General features: G+C 40.0%; 1 pseudogene; it reads right to left on the bottom strand.

Moving 5' to 3' along the window:
* Window positions 1–21121: 21121 nt before the first annotated feature.
* Window positions 21122–22259, bottom strand: LOC119000300 (spermine synthase-like; annotated as a pseudogene).
* Window positions 22260–25501: the final 3242 nt, after the last annotated feature.

Here is a 25501-nt window from a genome sequence, read left to right as displayed (position 1 = left end):
CTTGCACTCCAGTCTCTCTCCAATCCACTGCAATTGTTTTTGCTCCCACAACTGCACTAAAATCACATGGTCACCCATGCTGTCTATCTCGCCAAATTAATGGGCAATTCTCTGTTCTCGTCTTGTTTATCTCTGAGCAACATTAAATACAACATGCTCCCCTTGATTACATCCTTTGACTTCTGAGCACTACACTCTCCTGTGTTCCTCCTGCCTCACTGGCTGCTGCTTTTAGTCTCCTTACTTGGATGTCATCTTCCTTCTGAAAAAGGTGGAGTGACCCAGGGCTCAACTGCAGTAACTAATGCTTCAATTTAAATCAGCATTTAAATGCTAACAACTCCCTATTTTAGATCTCCAGCCAGCAACACTCCCCTGAGCACCAGAGTTCTATAGCCAGCTCCCTACTTGACATCTTTATTTGGACATTTTATGGACACGTTCATGTTAATAATCCAAACTAGAATTGATCTTTTCCTCCCTAAATGACTCTTCTCCCAATCTCAGTGAATGATTCCTTTATTCATTAAGATCAAGCATAGGAATCTTTAATCATTTATGATTCTCCATTTTTCTCCATCCCCTTCCCCCGCATTTAGTGCATCAGCAAGTCTTACTGGTTCCATCTCCCGAATATGTCCCAAAGCCTCTAACCATGTTTCTCCTCTACCGGGACTACCCTAGCCCAAAACACTACCATCTTTTACCTGGACTTCGAAAGACCCTACTAGCTGATCCTCTTCCCATCTTTTTCTCTATTATCTATTCTTTACCCGACATTCAGAGATCCTGTTAAAGCATAAATCAGATCACGTGATTCCAAAGATAAAATCTGCCAAAGGCTTTCCATGATCCTCAGAATGAAATCAAACTACTTACTTACCTTGGCAAACAAGACCTTTCATTGCTATCTCACAAATCTCATCTCTTCACTGTACCACTGGTTTTCCAGGCTCCAGCCACACTGATCTTTTTTTGTTCTTTCTCTAATAAACAAGACCATTCTCCTGTTTGAATTTGTACTGTTCTCCCACCAGACCTTACATGGACCATTCATTTCATTATAGTCTAAACTCAAATGCATCTCCTCAGAGAGATCTTTCTTGTCTACCTTTACATAAAATAGCACTCTCTCTTTTCCTTCTCTATATCTTTACCCTGTTTTAATTTTACTAGCATAACTATCTCTCAAAAATTGTATTATTAATTTGTGTATTTATTGATTTATCTCTTTTTCACACTAGAATATAATCCCCATTGTGGTTATAGAATATGTTGGTTTTATTTATTTGTTTTTTAACCACAATATCCTTGTCATTCAGAACAACGATTGGTACCTACATTGTAGGTGGCAGTGAAGGAATGTCTGTTGGATGAGAAAATTATTGAATGAATGAATGGATGGAGAACTTGAATGCTCCAATTTAAATTTAGTTTATTGACTATTTATTGAGCACAGTGATGTCTTGAATAAGAATACTGACATTATGAAGATGGAGTTGAAAAGACATGTTGGTAATTGTGTGAGAATGCTAAAGCAGAAGTAATTGGAGGCCGGAGCAGATATTCTGAGGCTGTTACAAGCAGTATCTGAGAGTTAAAAAGAACTCTTGTCAAATATTGGTGCAGGGTGGTATGTAATGTAAGAAGGGAAAAGTCACAAAACATTTCAAGAGTATAAATTTAAGCGACCAATAGGTACCCTTTGCACAAGTGAGAAAGTTGGGAGGAACTGGCACAGGGCAAGAGAGAAAGACTATAAATTCATCTGCATTGTGTTGTACCCATTATACCTACTTTTAACAGTAACAGTTGAACTATGAATTTCAGAATATGCCTTTTTATTTTCTGACTTACCTATATTTGTATATTTTAAAAGAAAGCTAATTACCTAAGGTGTCAGGCATATATGAAATGGATAGAGGAATGAAAACTGAGAATTATATAGAACAAGAACCAAGGACCAAATCATTATTATATCCAGTACCATTTAAAAAGATGATTAATGGTTCTGGTAGGGGTCCTCCTACTCCAAATAGTTTCAAACGGCTCTTTGATATGCTTTCCTTTGAAACACAGTGAATTTGATGTACATAAAGTTGACTTATTAAAAAGAAAAATCAATAATGTGTAATAAACCAATAACCTAGCGTACAAATTCAGGAGAATACATACACACATTCCTATCAACTTACACATTGTGATAAAAAATTAAGAACCACTTCCTCTTCTCAAGGTCTACAAAAAAATCTGCATTTATGTGAGTGAATCTCCAATTTTGCACATTCATTTCATTTCATGAAATGAAAAGCTTCTTTCACCTTCCTATACTAATGTAACATTAACGCGAGTGCTTGAACATGCTTTTCTGTAAAGCACTCATAAAAATTCTTGAGGTTCTTAACCTTACTGGGAAAGAAAACCTCAGATGACTATAAAGTAAATACACAGCATATTCTCAATATCATGCCCATCTTCAAGCAATTTCTCACACTTATAATGCATTTATTTTTATATAAAGCAGATGCGTGTCTTTGGGGCAAACCATGCCTTTTTTCTTATGTTGTGAAAGTCCCTTCTAATTAAAACAGGAAGTACAAATTTCCTTGTCTAGTTCTAAGGATAAATCCTACTTAGCACAAGCAGCTGTCTGCAATTTCTGATAAACTCTTCCTGGCTATTTTGAACATGCACTGCACTGCCCTGCTGAATCCATATTTTGTGATTCACCTCTGAAATCTCCATTTCGAAAACAAAAGGCACACCCAGCGACCCTGCATTCTCACCAACCAGGGCCTTGCATACTTCAGGCACCTTCACAAGCTAAATGACAAACAAGGGGTGTTGCAACTTCAAACACTCAGGACTGAGAAGGCTGGATGACTATGGTCCTGGAGGAAGGGTTAAGTATACAGTGGGAATATGTACAATGAGAAGTCATTCAAAGAAAAGACTGGGCACGGAATGAAGGAGAGAATGCAAATGAATTTTTTAAACCATTCTTCTTTAAAAGCTTTACGTTCTGGCTTAAATTGCAATTAAGATGACTCTGGTCCCACCCTTCTAATTAAAAAGCACCAGTAGTTTCCTTTACTGACCACAACAAAGGGCAAATAGACTCAAACCCACTTCCTTTGCAGGAGCTTCACTTGCTGCTTCTGAGTGGTTGGTTCGAGTGTGGCTTACGGGTCTGAGGGACTAAAGCCCATGTCAGTGGGTTAGTTATGGCGTCTCCGGAGTGAGACAGTTTTTCCACCCTTGTCCAGCTTAGATGAATATTTCGACTAACTGCATTTTTTAAAATGGCCAATTCGTTTAAGTCAAATCACCTGCACAGGAGAGGCGTCAGGAAGGTGGAGAGATCAGAAACTGCCCTTATCCATTTAGAGATCAGTGGGTCCCAGTCCCAACTCCCTGGGCTTCCTCCCATCCCCAGTGAGGGCTCACTGGCACTGCCCACCGGAGGAGGAAAGCCAGCGCCCGACATCCTGCTACACTGTAACAACAAGGAGTTGGTGATGGAAGTTTGTGCTTAACTGATGAAATAAAACTGCTTTGTAGCTTCACCTGCTAAGAATTATGACATGGACATTCTTGACTTGAAAGTCTTTTCTTTTAATCTTAAATACCTCAATTTCCACCTTTATATGGGAAACGATGGGCTTTTTTTTCCTTGAGTAAAACATCTGATGTTTGTTCTTAAGAACGAACCTCTCTTGCGATCCCCTTCCCATATATATGGCTTTAATTGTATTTGGCCTCCTTGTTAACTCCAATTTGCACATTCAGCAAAATGATGGTCTTTGAAATGAGTGTTCTGAGTGGAAAACAGGCATGTTGGCAATGAGAGTGTCAATAATAACCAGGAACCCTTTGACAATCTAGTCACGGACCAGGACTTGGACCCATGGTTCTCCAGAAACATTGGCAAGAAAGTTAGTTAATGAACACCAACTAACTTTTCTCAACTGCGGCAATAAATTGTTCAATTGGTGAAGTGTCCACAAGTTCTGCTCAAAACACCTTGTGAATTGTTTAATTAGCAAACTCTTGCAACACTTCACAAATACATATAGGCAATTCAGGGAGCCACAAGGTCCCTGGAGTTTTAACTGTGCTGATAGCCTAATCTGCAGGATTTTCAAAGGGATGCATATTCCACTCTTTCTTTTTAAAAAGAATTCAGACAAATTATGAACATTTTCCATTAAAAATATTCTGACATGGAGCTAAAACATAAGAGATGTATTAACGACTAGTTGTAATAGTGAACCAGGTTGCTAATGACACCCTAGGCCCCAACCACAGTAATAACACGTCTCATGCACATGATAAAGCAGGACAACTCTGTGTCCTCCTGATGTGACGACAGCACACTGTTCACTCAAATATAACAAAACCCAAGTAAATAATATTTCTCTAGAAGTCCTTTTCTCTTTGTTTCACCAAACTGCAAAGTAGTGTATTATCAGATATATATTTAAGGCCACCGTCCCACCTCCTACCAAAGTACTAGGGACGTTTTATTGGTAGTGATTTTTAATTGTTAAACAAACATGGAGTTTTGATACAAAAGTGCTGAAGCGGGAAGGGGCACCCCTCACAACAACGCCTTCTTGTGAAGATACCAACACGCAGGGAAGGGCGAGCAGTTTGGGTGTGGTGAACCCCGTCCTAATTCATTAATTACTGGGGAGCTTGAGGCGGAGCTATGCCTATGGTTGGCCTCCCTGGCTCTTCTCATCCAGGACAGACCACAGGGAGAAGTTTTAGTTCGTTGATGAAACCCCAGCCACAAACCCTACAGCTGTGTAGATCACTTTAACACATTTTGTCCCGAGGATATAGACCAAGTGCCAGTATTCATGGTAGTGATGTCTTGTGTAAAATGTTGTGTATGGAAATGTCAGAAGCCTATATATGTCCCTTCTGTCAAAGGAAAAGTAAGTAGGAAGTTTGTTTTCTCTTATAAAGCAACACATATACACGAGTCCCATAAAAAGAAAAGAAATGCATACCTTTTCTTGGCACAGAAAACCTGGAAATACATTTAATTAAGCTCTTCTCTTTTTTGTTAGAACATGCAGCTATGATTTATTATAATCACCATAAAATAATTAAGTTGCACGTAGCTATTTTTAGTTCTACTTGTAGAAGTTAAAATGCACAAGGTCCTTATCTTCTTAAAGTTTACATATTAATCTGACACTGATCTTCTTAGGCTGAAATCTCCAAGTCTTTCATATATTAGTTTGTAAAGCACAAAAGAAAACATATACAATTTATAATTTCAGTTGAGCTACTGATGCTTATTATCCGTCAAATGGTCTTTTAAATATTTGACATATTCTTGAAAAAAAATCTTGAAAGAAATCCTAGTACCATCAAAGACACCTCCTCCTCCAAAACACACAGAAACACACACACAATTCAGAATCAGTTTTAAGTGAGAGACAGATAGATGGGAACAAGTAGCAATCTGATTGTCAATATATAACCAGGCACACACAGGCACATGATTTTAAGAATACTTTTAAGAAGAATAAGAGACAAGTCATTTACTCGAAGTCAAAAAAGCATTTAAAAACCCTTCTGTAAAATATCTGAATTGGTATCTTCCTTCAGTTTTTTTTATACACAAATATTTGTGTTAAATCTTTGAGATGATCTTGTTCTCTATTTGTGTGCAACAATCAAATAATAATAGCTACCTCAAGACACCATCAGTCTTGGGTCAGCCACTTGCCAAGCAGTAGGCAGACTGATGCTCCAAGCAGATGACCTATGATCCAAGAATTTAGTTTCCATGGAAAAAAGGAGACCAACCCAAAGATCACGCTCTGCAGTGAAACCCCAGAGGGGCTTTTATTCTGGAAGTTGTTACAAGTAGTTCATAACCTTTGTACTCTAGACACTCATTCAAACTACCCCTCCAGTCTGTAAACCAGGGGCTAAGGATGCTGGAAGGCATGAACTTTCTACCCAAACAGAGTATTGTAAACATTTGGGGGAGGCACAGTGCTACTGCTAAAATAAACCATAAAAAGGACATTAGCCAAGACACTTTTATTCAGGAAGCCCCTCTCAGTTCAGGGAACCCAATTTCAACTTCAACCCTTTTACTCAAGGGCTGCGTCCCAATGAGAACAGCAAGCCTCTTTAGAGCACTGGCATTTAAAAGTTTGTCAGCATCTGTGGTTGCTATTAAAAAGTATGCACTTTTAAAAGAGTTAAAAGAATCAGGATAGAATAGGATAGTATATTTATATATTTATAGTCTGGGTCTCAAAGGTGTTTTTTTTGAATCGTAGATGAAACAAAATATATATACATATATAGGGCAGAATGCTACTCAAAAGAGATTACTTATTAGCTTGTTTGCTTCATTCTAAGTTTTGATTGAGTTTTAGTTTTCATTAAGAGAGTCTGTCACGTTCAAAAATGTTTTGCTTACAAATTCAAATTAAATTACTTGATCCTAGACTGCAAAGAGCCTCTTCTTCGTGGAGGGGCAGAGCAGAGGAGGGATTGCCAAGGCAGAGCTCACTGACCAAGCTCCTAAAGCTGCTGTAAATAAAGCCATGGGGAAAAGCAGGCGGTGAAATCGGGTCCAATTTGTCTAAATTGACTCAGATAAGAGAATAAATTCATTCCAAACTCAAATTTAGTTAAAATAGAATTAATATTTAACTCTAAAATTAAATTAAGGAGCAGAATGATAGGAAATGATAGTACAGTTTTAAGTTTTAATAATCGCCAGATAATGACCATGGATTTTTAAAGTTATATGATTCAAACACATGTAGTTAAAGTGCGTGGGTATAAACCTGCCATCCCACCAAATGCTTCAGCAACTGCCAGCCACCAGGAGACAATTCGTCTTCACACCAAGAATCCAAGATAATTGTGGAATTTAATATGCTGGTTATTTTCTTATGCCAGTCTGATGGGGTAAAATATGTATATTACCATCAAGTTGATAATTATTTTTAGAATTATTAGATAAATGTAAAGCACATACAGCATAAAAGATTTTTTAAAAGGCATCTGTTAACCAGAAATTCAAGGCCATCCCTTTAACACACGGGATTTGGAAAATATTCCACAGAGTCAAAAATATTGTCGACATGCCCGGTGCACCTTAAACACTAACCAACTGCTGTGTCGTGACCACTACGGCCTCCAAGTCCCCGGGCAACAGCTTTGCAGTTTCCTTCAGTAGGTTTTACAATAACGATGTTTTTACACGGCATTCACAATAGCTGGTTTTTTAAAATGTGGCAAAACACACACATCATAAAAATGACCACTGTAGTCATCTCCAGAGTACAGTTCAGTGGTACCGAGCGTATTCCCACTGCTGGGTGAGCATCACCACTGTCTGTCTCCAAACTCTCTCATCTTCCCCAAACAGACTGAACAGCTCCCCGTTTCCTACTGCTCCAGCCCGAGCCTTGGTCCCTCGGGTCTATTGGCCTATTCCAGGTGCCTCAGATCAAATCATATAGTATTTGTCCTTGTGCGTCTGCTGATTCCACTCAGCACAACATTACATTTCTTTAAAAATGTGAATCTTAATTATCCAATTTAAATATGGAGAAAGAAAGAAAACAAATTTGTTACCCAGAAAATATAGAGGCAACACCATTCCCAATACACAACGTAACCACCATAGGCCCACTCACCTTTTCAAAAAAATAACTGTGGCCTTCTAGAAAGAAAAATGAGGTTTCAGCATCATATCCCCCTTTCAAGGCTCAGACTGCAGAATCTTCCTGGGCAAGCTGGGCTGTGGTCTACTTCCTGCCTGGAAAAGAAAGCTATGCCAGCTATCCTAAGCAATCCTTTGCCGCACCACACACCTGTTCAGACAACGGGTCAGTTAAACAAGCAAAATAACAGCTGAGAAAGCCAGGTCAGCTACCCTATGATCCGAAAGACATTTACAGAACCAGTCCCCCTTCTCTGCCTTCTTTATGTGAAAATAGCAGTTGAAGTAACATGATTCCTTCCCTTCCTGTTTGAAGAGAGACAGTGAAAGCCCTCCTGCTGTGCGTCCACCCTCTAAGTCTGGGGAAGAGCGGCCTCAATCCGCCGCTTAGTCCATAAGCCTGGGTCTACAGGGGAAGGGAGACCCATCCCACTATGGGTATGTTTGTTTACGGAGCCAGGGCCAACTCAAAGAGTTAACAATTAACAAGGGCCATATTATATGGCACATGTTCTTGTTTCCATGCTTTTTACTCCTGGGTATAATTAAGGAGACTTTTTTTTTTTTTTTTTGCTTGCTGATCTTTTCTTAAGCTTCTTTTCAGTTGGGCCAAAGGCTCTGAATGCAAAAAGTGCATGAACTGAAGGGACATCATTGTGGATTTGTAACAGGTAAAATCTGACTTTTCTAGAAGGATTAAAAAAAACACAACTGATACAGAATTACAGGTATAGGAGCAAAATCAATCATTCAGGTGGAAAGGTTTTATGAGTATACCTCTCCCCAATGTCTTTTTATAAATTGTTTTCCAAGTATAAATTATCACTAGATTATAAATAGAAGTATAAAATTCTTTAAGGACATGACTTTAAATTTTTTCTCTTTTATTTGTGACTTCTGAATATTGTTTCTCTCAATACATTAGGTGTTGCTATATTGGTTTGCTTTATTTTTACCTCAGGAAGAAAAAAGAGAATGGCCAAAACCCAGCTAAGTACTGATGTTCAGAAAATATGTTTTGAAGGCATAACTCTATAAGACGTGCCAATGCAAAACCAGCAAGTCTATACACAGCCTTCTCTAGAGAGGGAAGTTTTATCTTGATACATTAAATGGTTGAAGGGAGAGAATCTAGCATGCCCCCAAAGCCGACAGCTCAGTAACATACATTATTTTCAAATAAGCTGATGTTTTTTGCAAACGAATAATTATAAAAAACAAAAAGAGCCACAATACTTTACATCTTAAAGAACCATAAATAAATCTAGCTTAAGAAATTCCTATGTGTAACACTTCTTTTTTAGACTTTCATTCTAATTTGAGTAAAGCTTTTCTCGTGCTCTTTTAAAATCACACAATTCTAGAATTCTGGAAGGAAACTTAGAGATAATGTAGAACAGTATAACAGTATCCAAAACTGTTTTTTCTGGTAGTGGAGCCACCGTCGATCAGTAGATAAAAGTAGAAATCTGGCTGAGGAGGCCACCAGAGGACCCAAGGCCCACGTTTGAGAGCTGCTGCCTGTCAGTCCCAGCCTCGCGCTTCGCAGAGGTGGAAATGAAACCCAGTAGGGCTAGGCGACTTCGGCCAATTTCCGCCCCACCAGCTTCAGAGCGGAGACTTGGTGCAAACTCCTTACTCAGTGTCACCTCCGATGTTATCCTCCACCAACTCTTTATCATTTGGAATTTCAAATAATTTATTTTATACTTGTAGGAGAACTGAAGAAGTGGCACAAAGATTAGTGTGGGGGGTAAAGTGTGTGGTTGAAATTCTGATCACTTACATATGGGTTATCAAAGCCAAAAAAAAAGGTAACAAAGAAAAACACTGATTCAGGAAAAGGAGGGACCACATTGAATGGCGTGGTAAAAGCCGCCGATCATCATTCTTTCCTGTATTCACTCGCTCAGCAGGCAGTTGTTACAGTGGGCACAGGACCAGGTACTGAGAAAGGTGCCAAGATCAATGATGACTTTGTCTCTGAGCACAAGTTTCCAACTGCGCACAGTACTGAGGATGTGCGAGCAGTCCTCCACAGGATGTGAGAAATGCCACAAAAGGGACACAGGAGAGGCAGAGAGGAAGAGAAGAAAGAGCAATTAGGTCAGGTGACAGAGAAGGTGTCGTGTGAGTTCAGCCTCAAAGAATACGGTGGGAGACGGTAGCACCAAGGGTGGACCCCGGCAGCTGCCGGGCAGCAAGTAAAGATGGGGAGGAAGTAAAGGGTGCCGGCCTCCTCCCGTCCGCACTGGCTCAAACGAAGCACCCTATGGCATCCAGGGAAGTATGCATGGAAAAGCTGCTCTGGTCAGAACTTTGAACTAACCCCCCTCTATGACGTGGTGAACAGAAAGGGTTGGGAGCAAGAAGAGAGGTGGCCGGGACACAAAGTGAAGACCAAGGCTTGGGACAGGGGAGTGAAGGCAAGTGTTTAATGACTAGAGGGATGCATGGAAAATCATGTCCCTATAGAAATACAATGTATACAATTAGGTCAGCCACCTAAGGGCTGTTGGTAAAAGCAAGTTCTAAATTGTAACATTTGTTGCCAAGCTCCTCTCTATAGAACAGGAGAGGTAGCACAATCAGTTTGGGGGGTGCAACTACTTTTCTTTCTAGAATCGGTGTCTTCACATCTCAACCCTCACCACTTGCCCCAGACTCTGCTGTCTCTGAAGGTGCTGCCATGCAGTTGGAAAGCATCCCCTCCCCCCCCCATTTAGAGAAAAGAGCTCTGAAACACTAAGGGATGGAAAAGGTTAAGTCACAAGTAACCCCAAGGAAAGAGAAACGCCTTCCGTTACCTTTCTGGCCTTCAGCATTCCATAAAACACATTTCTTTCCTGATAAGAGCCTGTGCTGACCAGGCAGCCACACTTTACTGCAAGTTCACTAACTGAACTGAGCTGTCTTTTTCAAGGATATCAATCCAACCAGAAGAGCCATAAAATTGCGAAACTGCAAAAAAATAGGGGGTTAAGTCAAATATAGGCTTGGCGTGGCTTGCTGTGTACAGTGTGGACAGAGCTGAGCTGCTGACAGGACAAGAACACAGTGTGGTCAGTGCCGAGTGTCTGAGCCCTGCCCATCTCCCGTCACCCGTTGCTTCTTCAGGAGCTGTTTTGAGAAATGCGGAGCCCACGCCATCAGAAGTCTGGAAAAGGGGAAGGAATTTTCCTGAATTCTAGTCACTTCTACCAAACAAAATATGAAAGGCCCAGCACTCATTTACTATTTGCTGCTGCATTATATTTTATTTTTAAAGATTTTATTTATCTTTAGAGAGGAAGGGAAGGAGAGAAGGAGAGAAATATCAATGTATGGTTGCCTCTCATGTGTCCCCTGCTGGGAACTGGCCTGCAACCCAGGCATGTGCCCTGACTGGGAATCGAACCGTGATCGTGTGGTTTGCAGGCTCCCGTTCAATCCACTGAGCTACACCAGCCAGAGTTGCTGCTGCATTTTAGAATTTCTGGTATAAGCTGTGTAAGTGCCAACTCTGAAGATTTAGAGTTAAAAAAAAGACTGTAACTCTACTTTGTACCTACTTATTAGAATACTCCAGATTTTAGAACTGTGCCGTTTGTATAGGCAGCCCCTTCATCGTAGCTCCGAAAAACAAAACAAAACAAAAAAACAAAACAAGGATCAGAGAGGTATGGGATTTGCTCTCAGTTGGCTAATGACCAGCAAAAACTGACAACCATCCAGGGTTGGTTGGTTCTCAAGTCCTTGGTCTTATGCTCTGTTACTTTAAATGATTTTCCTATTAGTTCTACAATTTTAGTGAAAGTCCTGCCCCCCCCTTCTCATGTCTTCAGTGCAACCATTATGAGAGATTGTAGCAAAATGTAACTCTGAAGACCAGGATGCAGGAAGAGGGCATTTCGTTTGCCACCCTACTGCACATTTTCTCTCGGGAAGTCCTAATCAACTTTCCTCTTTATGACCTGCTCTGCTGTGATTAGCTAAGCCACACACACAATGAACAGAAGATAGGCAATTCTCAATTTATCTTTTGACCAACTGTTCACGTGTCCCCCCTCTCTCTCTCTAGACAAGTCCACCAAAGATGTATTCCACACTAAAGACTATTTTTTAAAATACAATGTCAATAAAACCCAAACTCACTACTTCTTTCACTGCCCTCAAAACAAAAGAAATTGCATATACTGAAATTGCTAAGTTGTGACTAAAAATGAAAGTATACTACTCCATGCAGTACTTACGATTAAGGTAAAAATTGAGATTCCAAATTCTTCCCTCATCTCCATCATTATTCTTTTCTCCTTGCCTAGTATTTCTGATATAGGTGTTAGCAGAAAAAATCAAAATAGATACAATGCCTAAATAATGATGAAGACCCAGGATACTTAAAAGAAGTAAAAAATATTTTTGATGATCTTACTTGCAACTTCAAAATAGCTGTTAGTAGGGGAAATGCCATTTTCCTCACATTTCCTAAAACTGTCATGAGGAAAGAACACATTCTCAGGACACAATGAGAAGCTCAGAGAATTTCTTAACCCGAATCTCCTTGTCCTTCATTCTTCTTGAATTTGCCTAGACAAAGACTCTCTCCCACTGTTGAGGACATACTCACTTTTCCACTCAAGCGGCCTGGGAGTCCCCTCTGGACCTTGGAGAGGACTGCCCCAAGCAGAGAGCGCTCCCTCTCCCCATTGCAGGACCGAGGCCTGGGCAGAGGCCACGTGGCTCGCCCACCCTAGAATGTGGATCCCAAAGAGAGGCCTCTGTCAACAGCACTATCTCGATCACATGACACGGCCTTTGTCTCCTTCCTGCCCCTGTATCAGTGGTCATGGCCAAAGACTGCGACAGGGGATTGCCAGGGGATGAAAAATGCTGCAACCAAATTCTAGCTGTCAGAGAGGGAAGACAAGCAGCCTCTTCCACTGCCTTCCATCATTGCCCAGAAAGGACCTGCGTCTCCCACCTGAATGGTTCAGTATGTGCCAGGAACCAGAGACGCAGGAAACCAGATCTGCGGCCAGGAGCCCACTGTCCTTATTCCATGGAAATGAAAGACAAGTTGCTTTGATCACCTTGGAGACCAACCTCCTCCTTCTGAAAGCTAACCTCACCTTGGCGGAGACTGCCTCCCCTCCCCCCAGGAGCCCGCTCCCTCTGCTCTGGCTTGAGTATCAGGCTAATCAGCTTGATCTGACAGATTTTAATTACATTAATTAGGGCTTTTCAGAATAGGCCTGATTAGCACCCTACCAAGGGTTTTGTGTGTGTGTTTTCTTCTTTAAAGCAGCTATGCTAGAATCATGACTATCATTTTTCTTTCCTCTAATAATGATGTGTTCTTTCTCTCACTCAAGGTAAAAAAAAAAACCATATATTTGGTGTCACTCAGTGTGAGCATGTATTTTATAACAAAATCACCCATGAGGACCCAGAGTAGGCTCTGCCTCTTGTGTGCTTTGGTCAGGGAGAAGGGGCTATTTGTTCCTTGGAACATGTGTCCAGAATACACAGATTGGTTTGGTTGAGGCTTTGCCTGGTAAACTCTACACTTAGCTTGATTTTAAAATTCGAAGTTCTCCCATTCAGTGGGTTGTTTTTTTCATTTTGTTGATGGTTTCCTTTGCTGTGCAAAACCTTTTTAGTTTGATGTAGACCCATTTGTTTATTTTTTCTTCTGTTTCCCTTGCCCAAGGAGATAGGACAGAAAAAACATTGCTATGAGCCGTGTCTGAGACTTTCCTGCCTGTGTTTTCTCCTAGGATTTTTATGGTTTCGAGTCTAACATGTACACCTTTAATCCATTTTGAATATATATATAGGAGAGGATAAATGGTAATGGAAAAAATACAATTAAAAAGCAAAAATCAAGGGAAAATTTGAACTAGAAAAAAATTCCAAGGTTTTCTAAACCTCTCTTCCTACCTTCATCAGACTGGAGCACAAAGAAATGGATTCTTACTTCTATGTATTATTTTATCCATCACGTTTCAGAGAGAACCAATGATAGTGCCCCCCACCCCCCGACACACACACACACAGCCCATGAAGACAGATTTAGCCCCGGTCCCTTCATTGTTTCTTAGGATAAAAATCCTCGAATGTCAACAAGGGTATTACTGAAACATTTCTTAACTAGTTGTAGCTACAAGTAAAAGAGACCAACACTGATTTTTTAGGACACGATACAAAGATTAGCATGGCACATATATTTAGCCTTGTTGATCCTTTACACCATAATTATTGCTTTAAAATATCCTGTTTTGAATAAGCCACAATAAATGAGGGCATAGTCCAGACACCAGGAAGAAAATCTATCAAACTAAATAAAGTATGTTTGCTTTTCTAAACAGCCTAATATGAAACTCATTTTTTTAACCACGTATCTTAAGGGAAGCAGTAAAAGCATGGACTTACGACCCTTAATCCAAGTTCTGAATCCTACTGATGCCCCTGTCTCTCTGTTGCAATTTGTGCAATTTGCTGTTATTCTCACTGACCTGCAAATGTCACAGTTATTATGAGGGTGTTTTATTGGGGCTGTTCCTGAACGGGCTGGAACCTCGGTAAGATGCATTCTCTTGCTACAGTGACTTTCGAACAGATGAAAGTAAAGGTTTTTTTAATTACTTAAAATATTCTAGTGCCATATTTCCCATTTATGATGTATACAATGATCTCATCTTTGAGGGTTAGTTTGGATTTAACACTTCAAAACATTCCTGTTTCAGTCACTTTGAAGTGAAAGTAAAGTTTCTGAAAGTGTCTATGTGTTTACCTTTTCCTTCCATTTTGAGGTGGGCAGGGTAGGGGGGAAACTTCAATAAATATTGTTGACTCCCTTTTTGTTATCACCCAATTCTCACTGGAAATCAGAGAGCAGTTTTCCTTCTCTCCTTCGTCTTATCTAGACAGGTAGGGTGTCCTTCGAGAAGGGCCCTGATTCAACTGTGTCTTTGATGACTGTCAAACTTGTACAGGGGCTTGATAATCACTGGGATGGCAGTGACTCATTCACCCACCAGGGGAGGGGGAGGGATCCAAGCCTTTCAGCTCGGGGTCTTTGATCCACTTTGGATCCAATGATTAAGACTTTCTAGGAAGTATTAGCAAATGATTAAAGGAATTGAAAGATAGAAACAGGTTACTGATTTGATATTGGATACTGTGCAGTACTGTTCACCCCACGCCCAAATGTTTGCCCTGGATAGGACTGTTTTATGCGCTGAAGTGACAGTCAACTTCTGGCTTTCCTTGGCAAAGTATATGAAAGGCATTTATTAAGCAGACACACAACAAAATGAGAAAACTCACACAAATAACTGTGTCAAGTTTTACCTACAACTTTAAACCCTTCTAATCAGTACAAAGGAAGAGAAATGGAGGTAGAGGCTTGACAGCCAAACTTACAGAGTTTTAGCAACAGAATTTGGGGTTGGGGGCACGGGGAATAGGTAACAACAAAAAAGGAAAAAACAAACAGGGAAAGTGGTTGGTGCGAGAAACAAAAATTAAAGCTTCTGTTTGCCAAGAAATTGAAAACTGTAAAACCAGTAACTTAGCAAATATAAAGATATACATAGGCACACACACCTGTATGCACAGGGGTGCGGGAAGAGTGGGGCACAAAACCAATACAGAAAAAAACCGAAAGTGAGAAAAAGGCTTCCCTTAGTCTTTAAGATTCTCGCTCAAGTGTAGAATAAGGCGATTTCAACCCATCTTGTCAAATATAGATGGTCACTAACCAATTTCAGTGCCACTTACAATTAAGTTGATTAAAATGTCTTTGTAGTCATTAGGCCTGTGTCCTACTAGAGCAGGATAGCTCTTATTCATTCAGTCAGCTAATCAGCCAATGATTATTTAGTACCCACAGGCACTAGGCACCGTGCTAAGCAGTGGATACACAGTATTCAGCAAAATGGACATGCTCCTGACTTTTAATAGAGTTTATCACTAAGTGGGGGAATTAAACACGCAGTGTAAAAACATAATGACCAACTATGAGCCAAAAAAAAAAAAAGAAAGAAAGAAAGAGAACTCACAGACAACAGTGGGATGATTGCAGGGGAAGGAGTGGATGGAGATGGAAAAAGGTATATGTGGGATAAATGGTAATAGGAAAAATACAATAAAAAGGAACTATTTTTAAAAAGGAGAGGGTGATATGGTAAAGAAAGGAGAATGGAAGGGAACTGAGTGTTCAAAGACTGGTCTATGAGGTGACTTTTAAGGTGAAGCTTAAAGGAGTCAGCCCTGTAGAATGGGGAGGAAAGGAGAGCTCCAAGGTGGTGGTGAGGCTGGATGGAAGAAAGAGAGCCCCGCCCCCAGCCCCGTCAGAAAGGCTGGGCAAGCTGTGGAGCTGAAGGGCTGCAGCAGTGGCTGGCTGAGTGACATGCATTGAAGTAGGCAGAACCTCTTAGCCCGTGGTAAAGAAGAACTTCCAGATATTTAAAATCAGTGTGTACATAATGTACAATACCAATTTGGTATCAGAGAAATGTCTTTGTAGTTACAGTCACAGAAATACAAGAAGGAACTACACTGAAATGTTAAAAACGATTAATACTAGGGGGAGAAATTATAGATGGTTCCATTTTTATTTAACTTTTTTTTTCAATTATCATACAGTAAAGGGAACTTTTGTTGGGGATGTGTACAACTCTCCATCGTGCCAAAACAACTTCCTCGTACTAATTCTCTACAGACGCACTGGGTGGCTTCTTCTGATCTTCCTAATTTTTAGTAGCTCCTAACCTCTTTACAGGTGGCATGTGTTGCTTTAATTTTCGGGGGAAAAACACACTTCGAAATAATGGAAAATTTAAAAATATCATCATAAAGAGTAATTTCCTAAAGCAATGACTTTAAAAAACCATTATTTGAGATAGACTTGATTTAGATATATTTTTTAAATCTTAGACTCTTCCTCAACTAACTTATTCTGTCCCTGGTCATATTAAGCTTTGAGCCACATGGAAAACTATCATTGTCGAGGGGGAGATTTTCTGTTATTCAGAAGAAGGTTCTCTTCAGTGAATAATGACAATAAAAAGTAGCCGAGACATATAACGTGAGCAGTCATGCCAGCCCAAAAGACCTGGTGAGGGGAAGACATAACATCCCACACAAGAAGTAAAACTCTGTTCTTTTTCCTGTTTAAGTATGTACTCAGGGAATGCCAGGCCAGACGCAAGTAATTCCAAGCCCTGCCTAGTATTATAAGAACTAGCTACCATGACTTTACAGAGATCAAGGTTTATTCTGATTTAATTATCCACTATTAAAAGTACATGCAAGACATGTTTTACCTTTCATTAAGAAGAAAAATATATTTCTGTGAAGCTAAGTTAAGGTAGATAGTTTTTTTTTTTTTTTTCTGGACAGGATTTTGAAAGACAAAGCTTGCAGGGTTTCTACTTCTCTTTCAACCCAAATCCAAGTACAAAGCAACGAGTGGGGCTGGCAGGCTTGGAGGTAGGAGGGAGGCTTTGGGCTCTGCCTGCNTGCAAGACATGTTTTACCTTTCATTAAGAAGAAAAATATATTTCTGTGAAGCTAAGTTAAGGTAGATAGTTGTTTTTTTTTTTTTTTTTTCTGGACAGGATTTTGAAAGACAAAGCTTGCAGGGTTTCTACTTCTCTTTCAACCCAAATCCAAGTACAAAGCAACGAGTGGGGCTGGCAGGCTTGGAGGTAGGAGGGAGGCTTTGGGCTCTGCCTGCGGGAAGGTTAGACCTGGATGGACAGGCCTGTGGAAATCTGGATGGAATCCTACTTGACCCCAAGGTACACAATTCTTAGCCCTGAGGCTCCAAACAGAATCCTTGGATATCCGTATGCATCCCCTCAAGAAGGACACAGCCTGAAGGCGTATTTGACCTCTTCCTCCAACTAGAGCTGAATAGCTGAGCTGAATTACTTCTCCCCTAAGGCTAGGCAAGTGGTTGTCTTTGCAGCAAAAGTTGGTAAGTGGTATTACAGAATTCTAATTCAAGTACTTCAACTTCAGAATCCATGTTATTATTACCTCTCATAGAATGTTGTGTTGTTTATAGTGGGGAAAAAACGGGCAACTAAATGCTTATAAACAGTACATGGTTGATACACTGTAGTACAGCCAAACCAATGAATTCCAGGCACAGATTAAATAGAAGCTGGATCTATAATAATGGTGTTAGAAGATTTCCACCTTCTATTCATGAAGAAAAGCAAGATATATAATATGACCCAATTTTTCAAAAACAATGACAGAAAACAGTCTATATTTATGTTCTTCATAATCATATCAGCATGGAAGGAAGCAATAAAGAATATACACCATGCTAACATTGAAAATGTTAATTCATAAAAAATGCAAGTTAGTAATAGCTCTTCTATTAAAAATAAGAAAGAGACAAACTTCTGATCTATTTCAGTCAGGTACATATCCAGATTCCACCTGAGCCCCAAGGATACCAGTTTGAACTGGAAAGCCTATTTACTCAGAGAAGCTGTAGGCTGAAAGGATTCTAAATCACTGAGAAAACAGAACAGACACTACGAGTGTACCTCTTAAGTAGACTATCTGCAAGCCCCACGCTTTTAGTAGAGGCTAAATACACCCTGGTGTGAGTGTAGTAGGAGGAGACACACTCATGTGAGTGTGTGCAGGCAGGCAGGCACATGTGTATTTATTCTAACCACACCATATTCTCCATTGTTCCAGTCTATCTGAAATGATCCTGGAAAGGAGGGGACAAATAAATCGTTTCAGCAGGTTGCCCTTAGTGGGATGCTCTGAGTTCTTCATTAATCTCAAGAAAAGGAGAACAATAGGTCCCAGAGATTTAGGCCCTCTTGGGTCAAGATAAGAAGTTAAACAGATGATAATCCATGTATTTAGCTGGATTTCAAACATTTGGCTGCCTAATCATTTCTTCCTCACTGTACACTGCACAAACACACAGGGGCTGTTTGGAAAACCTTGGTTTCAGGGGTGGGGGACAGGAGAAGGCTTTCCAGAGAGGTGTGGGGAGGGGAGGGTAAAAGATGGAGACAGAATTCACAGGGGTAAACAAGCCAGAGAGATTTCACAGGCAAACCTTTATTAGGAAATGAAATCATTTCTTAATTGCCATTTGGAAAATAGGGTAAACACAATCTCACTAAGCTGCTAAGGACTAGCTAACTGATTAAGTCAGGGATGTAAATAAGAAAGACCTATTTCTAATATTATATGACAATAGATTTGTGACTAACCCAATTAGTACTATTGTTTTTGCAAACTAGCTTATTCTAACTTTTTAACTAACATTTTAATCATGTTTCACTGAACACATTAGGAGTAAAATTATAAAATTGGATTCAATGATAAGAAGAGAAAGAAGGAGGCAAATTCCAGGTAGCCTATATTTCAATCTTTACAAAATAAAAACAATAAATAAAAAGAAAAAATAGCTGTGGCTGTTCCCTAAAATGAGTAGGTTGAGGAATATAGTCTTGTCTGATGAGTTGGCATGTTTCAGAAACATGTATGAGTAACCAAAATAGTAACTATAAATGACAACTCATTTTTCTATAATCCATATGCTAGTTAATATAGAAATTTATGAAACTAACAAGGATTGAGTCACTTGTCTCTTTTTTAAAATATATTTTATTGATTATGCCATTAGTTGTCCTATCCCCCCCTTCATTCCCCTCCACCCTGTACACCCCTCCTCCACCATCCCCCCCTTTCGTTTTTGTCCATTTGTCATAAGTTCTTTAGATTCTATATTTCCCATACTATTCTTGCCCTCCCCCCTATCTATTTTCTACCTACCATCTATGCTACTTATTCTCTGTGCCTTCTCCCCCCTCTCCTCCTCCCACTCCCCTGTTGCTAACCCTCCATGTGATCTCCATTTCTGTGGCTCCACTCCTGTTTTAGGTGTCCACTTAGTTTGCTTTTGTTTTAGGTGTGGTTGTTAATAACTGTGAGTTTGCTGTCCTTTCACTGTTCATATTTTTCATCTTCTTTTTCATAGATAAGTCCCTTTAACATTTCATATAATAAGGGCTTGGTGATGATGAACTCCTTGAATTTGGCCTTCTCTGAGAAGCACTTTATCTGCCCTTCCATTCTAAATGAAAGCTTTGCTGGATAGAGCAATCTTGGCTATAGAATCTTTGGATTTCATGACTTGGAATACTTCTTTCCAGCCTCTTCTTGCCTATAAGGTCTCTTTTGAGAAATCCGCTGACAGTCTGATGGAAACTCCTTTGTAGGTAACTGTCCCCTTATCTCTTGCTGCTTCTAGGATTCTCTCCTTCATTTTCATCTTGGCTAATGTAATGATGATGTGCCTTGGTGTGTTCCTTCTTGGGTCCAACTTCTTTGGGACTCTCTGAGCTTCCTGGATTTCCTGGAAGTCTATTGCCTTTGTCAAATTGGGAAAGTTCTCCTTTATTATTTTATATCCACAATAGTGCTCCTACCAGTCTCTTTTCTTTTAAAAATATTTTTTATTTAAAATATATTTTTAAATTTTATATATTTTTATAATATTAAAATACATTTAGATACATAAAACATTTATTTATTTATTTATTTATAGAAAGGGGAATGGAGGGAGACAGAGAAGAAGAGAAACACCAATGTGTGGTTGCCTCTTAAGCACCCACCACTGGGGACCTGGCCCACAACACAGGCATGTGCCCCAATTGAGCTGAACTAATGACCCTTTGGTTTGTAAGCTGGCACTCAATCTACTGAGCCACACCAGCCAGGGTCTAGTCTTTTTTCTTAAAAAATGTCCTTGTCCTTTGAGGAAACCTCCTAGTCTCTTCCCACCCCTCCAATACACACTGAAAAGGTAGAAATGACCCCAGGAAATCAATAGAAATGCTTGATTTGAGATGATTCTACACTTTCTAAGTTTATGAGCTACTTATAAAGAGGATGAACAAGAAAGAAGATAATCTTTTTACTTTTTATATATTTTTTCTCATTTGTAATTTTAATCAAAGCATTTCTAATTATTTTTGTAACTTTCTTGTAAGCACCAAATTTTAACCATCCAAGTCAATTTGGGGGGAAAGAAACACCACCAAGAACTCCCCTCCAGAACAAAGCAATGATGTTCATTCTTCCAAACAACCAAATTCAAAGTCTACGAAAATAAAGACAAAACCAGCCCACATAGGGGAGGGAAACAAGCAGTGAAAATCACATTCTAGGGGTTCAGTGCCTTGAGCAGCCTTTGGCTATGCTATCTAATCATCCTTCAGCTGACTTTAAAAATATAACACCCTAGTTCATCAAAATATACATTTTCCATTTGCCTTTTTAAATTGAAAATAATAATTAAACAAGAAAACTTGGGAGGGACTCACAATCCATTGCCTGCCTTGTTGGATGTCATGTACAGCGCATGGTGCTCAGGAAGGCCACTTGTCAGCACACGTGATTAGGGGCAGCTGATCTTCAAGGTGTAGCTTCCTTCCACACAGTGTAAAACACCCCCAATTCCAAGTACGAAGGGACACAGACGATCTCCTTTGAGAACGCCACAGGACAATACAGGTGCCCGAGCTGTTCTTCATAGAGTGCCAGGGCTCAGTCAAATGGACACAGTTCCCCTGTGTAAAATATTTCCCATCCTGTTTCAGAACTTTCATGGAGAAGTCAAGAAAGTCTGACCTCAAGAGGTCAATCAGTCTGAGGAACGGGAGTCCCACGTGGAATCTTCTTCCCGAGATGTGGAGATTGGAGCAGCTGTCAAATCCAAATCATTAATCACACAATCAAACTCTCTCCCTTCTTTGGTGCACCTCTCCAGTGCTGGAATACAGTCCTCTACTAGAACCTGATAGCAGTCTCCTTTAAGATGGTCTAAGACTTCACCACACGTTTTTCTGAATGTATTTCTTACACCCCTCAATCACCATTTGGTCTATCTCTACCATAGTGACCATCTTTGGTTTCAGTTTGACTATTTCACATAAAAGACCCCCATCTCCACCTCCCAGAATCAGCACGCCCTTGCCAGGGTAGTCTTCTTTGCCACTGCCCACGATGGCCCAGGTATATGCCACATCACTGACCGCCAGATTAACATCCCCTCTAAGGATGAGAATATTTCCGAACTGCTTCGAGCGCAGAATTTTAATGTTCTGATAGGGGGATCTTCATCATACACCGCTTCATCTATGTTGTGTTCAACCAGGCGGCCAGCAGCAGTGGGCCAGTACCTACCAATGGCCCCTCCTCAAACTATGGGCGGTAACCGCTTCACTGCCCAGTACTGTCCTGCCTCAATTCTTCCATTCTTCCTTCTACTTTGTTCAAAAGACTTTCAACTTCTTTGCCTTCCGCATCACCGTCGTAACTCTGAAGGTCCAGCAACACCAACCCATGCGGGTAAATTCTTAAATTGGCAAAGCTGCCATTTTTGTTTATGTAGGTCGCTAAATAGCTCTGGTCCTGCCAGGTATGCACCGACTCGGTCATTCCCTGCTCTTGGAAAATGGACTGGAGGCCTTTGAGAATGAACGGTCTCGCCATCAGCTTTGGCGCCAAGCATGAAGTCGAGCGGGCTGGGGGTGCGCGGCCATAGTGAGGCGAGGCCCTGGGCCATGCTCGGGGGAGGCAGCCGCGGGAAAATGGGGGACCGCACCCGAGAAAGAAGATAATCTTAGTTATTTCTAAATCTAATAAAAACATACACTTGTATATTATTTTATTTGACCTTCTCTAGCAACGGGTCATTAGAATTGTCAAGTTCTATGCAAATCTAAATAAGATTTCTGAAAACACATGTAGAAAGATAAAATATATGTACTCAAAATGGCAGTTCTGGGAGAAGATTCTGAGAAGATGGAAGTAGGAAGAACCAGGAATCTGTCTCTCTCTGCCTAGACAACGGTCACACTAAAAAAAAATCTGTCTAATGTAATTATTTTGGAACTCAAATAGACCAACATGCATCATGGAAGTCCCAGAAAGAAAAGAGAAATCGGAAGAGAGAATATTTAAAGAAGTAATGGCTGATAAATCCCCAAATTTCACAAAAGATATGAATATAAACAACTGAAAAGCTCAGCGAACTCCTATAAAATGAAGAGATTCACATTGAGATACATTATTACCAAACAAAGTAGACAAGTGAGAGTTTATAAAAATGTAAAACTGTATCAAAAGACACTACTAGCAGAGTGAAGTGACAACATATGAAATGAGAGAAAATACTTACAAATTACATGACTGATAAGAGATTAATATCCAGAATATAAAGAAAGAACTCCTAAAACTCGGCAACCGAAAACCTGAACTTGATTCAAAAATCGGTAGAGGACTTAAATAGACAGTTCTCCAAGGATACATTAATGGCCAATAAGCACATGAGTAGATGTTCAACATTAGTAATCATTGAGGAAAGGCAAATAAAACTCAGGATGAGATAACATCTCACACCCATTAGGATCGATATTACTTTTTTAAAAGCCACATAACAATTGTTGGAGTGCTTATGAGTAAATCGGAACCCTTGTGCACTGTTGGGTTCCAATTTGGCGGGGGGGACTGTGGAACGGTACAGCTGCTGTGGAAGATAGTATGGCGGTGCCTTTAGAAAAGTCAAAAATAAGCCCTGGCCCTTGTGGCTCAGTTGAAGCACTGTCCCGTGCACCGAAGGGCTGCAGGCTCAATTCCCAGTCAGGGCACACACCCAGGTTGAGAGTCTGATCCCCAGTTGGGTAGCCTATGGGAGACAATCAATCGATATTTTTCACACTGAGGTTTCTCTTTCTCAACATGCCCTCCACTGCTTCCTCTCTTTCTAAAAACAATTTTAAAAATGTCCTTAAGTGAGAATAAACAAAAATTAAACGTAAAAACCAGAAATTCCACTTCTGAGTATACATCTAAAAGAATTCAAAGTGGAATATCAAAAATATAGGCCCTGGCTGGTGTAGCTCAGTGGATTGAGCGCGGGCCTGCGAACCAGAGGATCGCGGTTCGATTCCCAGTCAGGGCACATGCCTGGGTTGCAGGCCAGTTCCCTGCAGGCCAACTCCCAGCAGGGGATGCACAAAAGGCAACCATACATTGATGCTTCTCTCCCTCTCTCCTTCCCCTCTAAAGATAAATAAATAAATAAAATCTTTAAAAAAAATAAAAATAAAAACAACAACAACAACAAAAATATATTTGTACACCCATGTTCATAGCAGCATGACTCACAACAGTCAAACCTGGTAACAACCCAAGTGTGCATAGACAGAAGAATGGTTAAGCAAAATGTAGTATATACAATGGAATATCATAAAGCCTCAAAAAGAGAGAAAATTCTAACATGGATAAACTTTGAGGACATCGTGTAAGAGTTTCAGTTTCACACGATGAAAGGAGTTCTGGAACTGAATCGTGGTGGTAATTACATAACAATATGAATGTGCTTGATATCACTTAACTGTACAAAGTTGTTAGGATGGTAAATTTTATATTGTGTACATTTTACCACAATAAAAAAGTAGCCACAAAGTAAATTTAAAGTAAAAAATAATTAACCTCTGGAAATTGTTCTAGCCAAGTAGTTGGTAAGGCTGGGTTAAGACTTGAATAAATTATTCTAGAAGTTTCTAGTTGAAAATCAAGCCCAGGTCTACCATTGGTAGAAAATCAAGCCTAGGTACACTATTGGTAGATTCCCAAAGTATGGATGAATAAAAGGGCAAGGGCTTTATCAGCTGTATGCCTATTCTCTAAGTTATATTTGTATTTTTCTGTTTGTGGTTTTTAGCTAGACCTTTGGAAGATGATAAGATATATTCTGAAAAACCAGATATCAAGGATGTATGTTTTTCTCCATGATTCTGAAGCAGGTTGCTTTTAACCATAGAACATGTCTGAGATTACTGAGGAATGTGTTTGGAAAAAAACAAAACAAAACAAGAAAGCCCTGGCTGGACCCTTTCTATCCCATTTAGCAGAGAGTACGTACATCCTAAACCAAGTGTCCTGTGCCTGTGTGGGAAGCATGGGTGTCATATTGTAAACTGGTATTTGAAAACACTTCACTTGTTTGATGGTAGATTTGGTTTGCTCCAACCAATGAAGAAAGCTCCTAAAGAAAAAATGAAAAGTGATTTCAAAAAAATATGAAACACGCCACTGACGCACTCTTCTTTTGCACTCCAACTTTGTCCTGTTAAAGTGACCTACTTGCTCCGAGAAATAAGAAGATAACAATCCCTAATAAGAACCACCTCCCTTCCTTTTTGGGAGAACTATTATATGAGCTTTAAAAATAAATCTCACTCAATATTGGATATCACTATCACAAATTAATACCCATGGGTGCCTTCCATTTCCAGTTGTGACTGTGATTGGTACTGAACGAATTCTCTAACGATACAGTCACCTAGAACACTGGACAAATACATGACACAAATGTTTTCAGAATATAATGGAACAGACAACACAGAACTGTGATCCTTGAAAAATGGAAAATTAACCAGATGAGCCCTACAATCCCCCCAGCTTTCTGCCTGAGGGCACCTAGCAGATACCAACAAAGAAAGAGAACTAAAAAAACTAGTGCAATCTCATCATCCTGAGCTGCCAAATACAGGAGGAGCAGGCAGAGGTAGTCCGAATTTGCATGGCAAAAGCCAAACAGTAGGGAGTTATGCAGAGAAAGAGCTAAGAAATCTGTACAAGGACCCCCTTGAGTCTGTGACTGAATACATTTAGTGTCCTTAAAGAGCAATTCCGAAAGGCCATGAAACAGATGAACTACTTGAGAGATATGAGTAGAATAATGACCAT

This window comes from Sturnira hondurensis, unplaced genomic scaffold (assembly GCF_014824575.4).
Source record: "Sturnira hondurensis isolate 20B ecotype Veracruz unplaced genomic scaffold, ASM1482457v3 Scaffold0015596, whole genome shotgun sequence".
Classification (NCBI taxonomy): Eukaryota; Metazoa; Chordata; class Mammalia; order Chiroptera; family Phyllostomidae; genus Sturnira; species Sturnira hondurensis.
The sequence above is the reverse complement of the archived record's forward strand: the minus strand, read 5'-3'. Positions and strand labels throughout refer to the sequence as shown.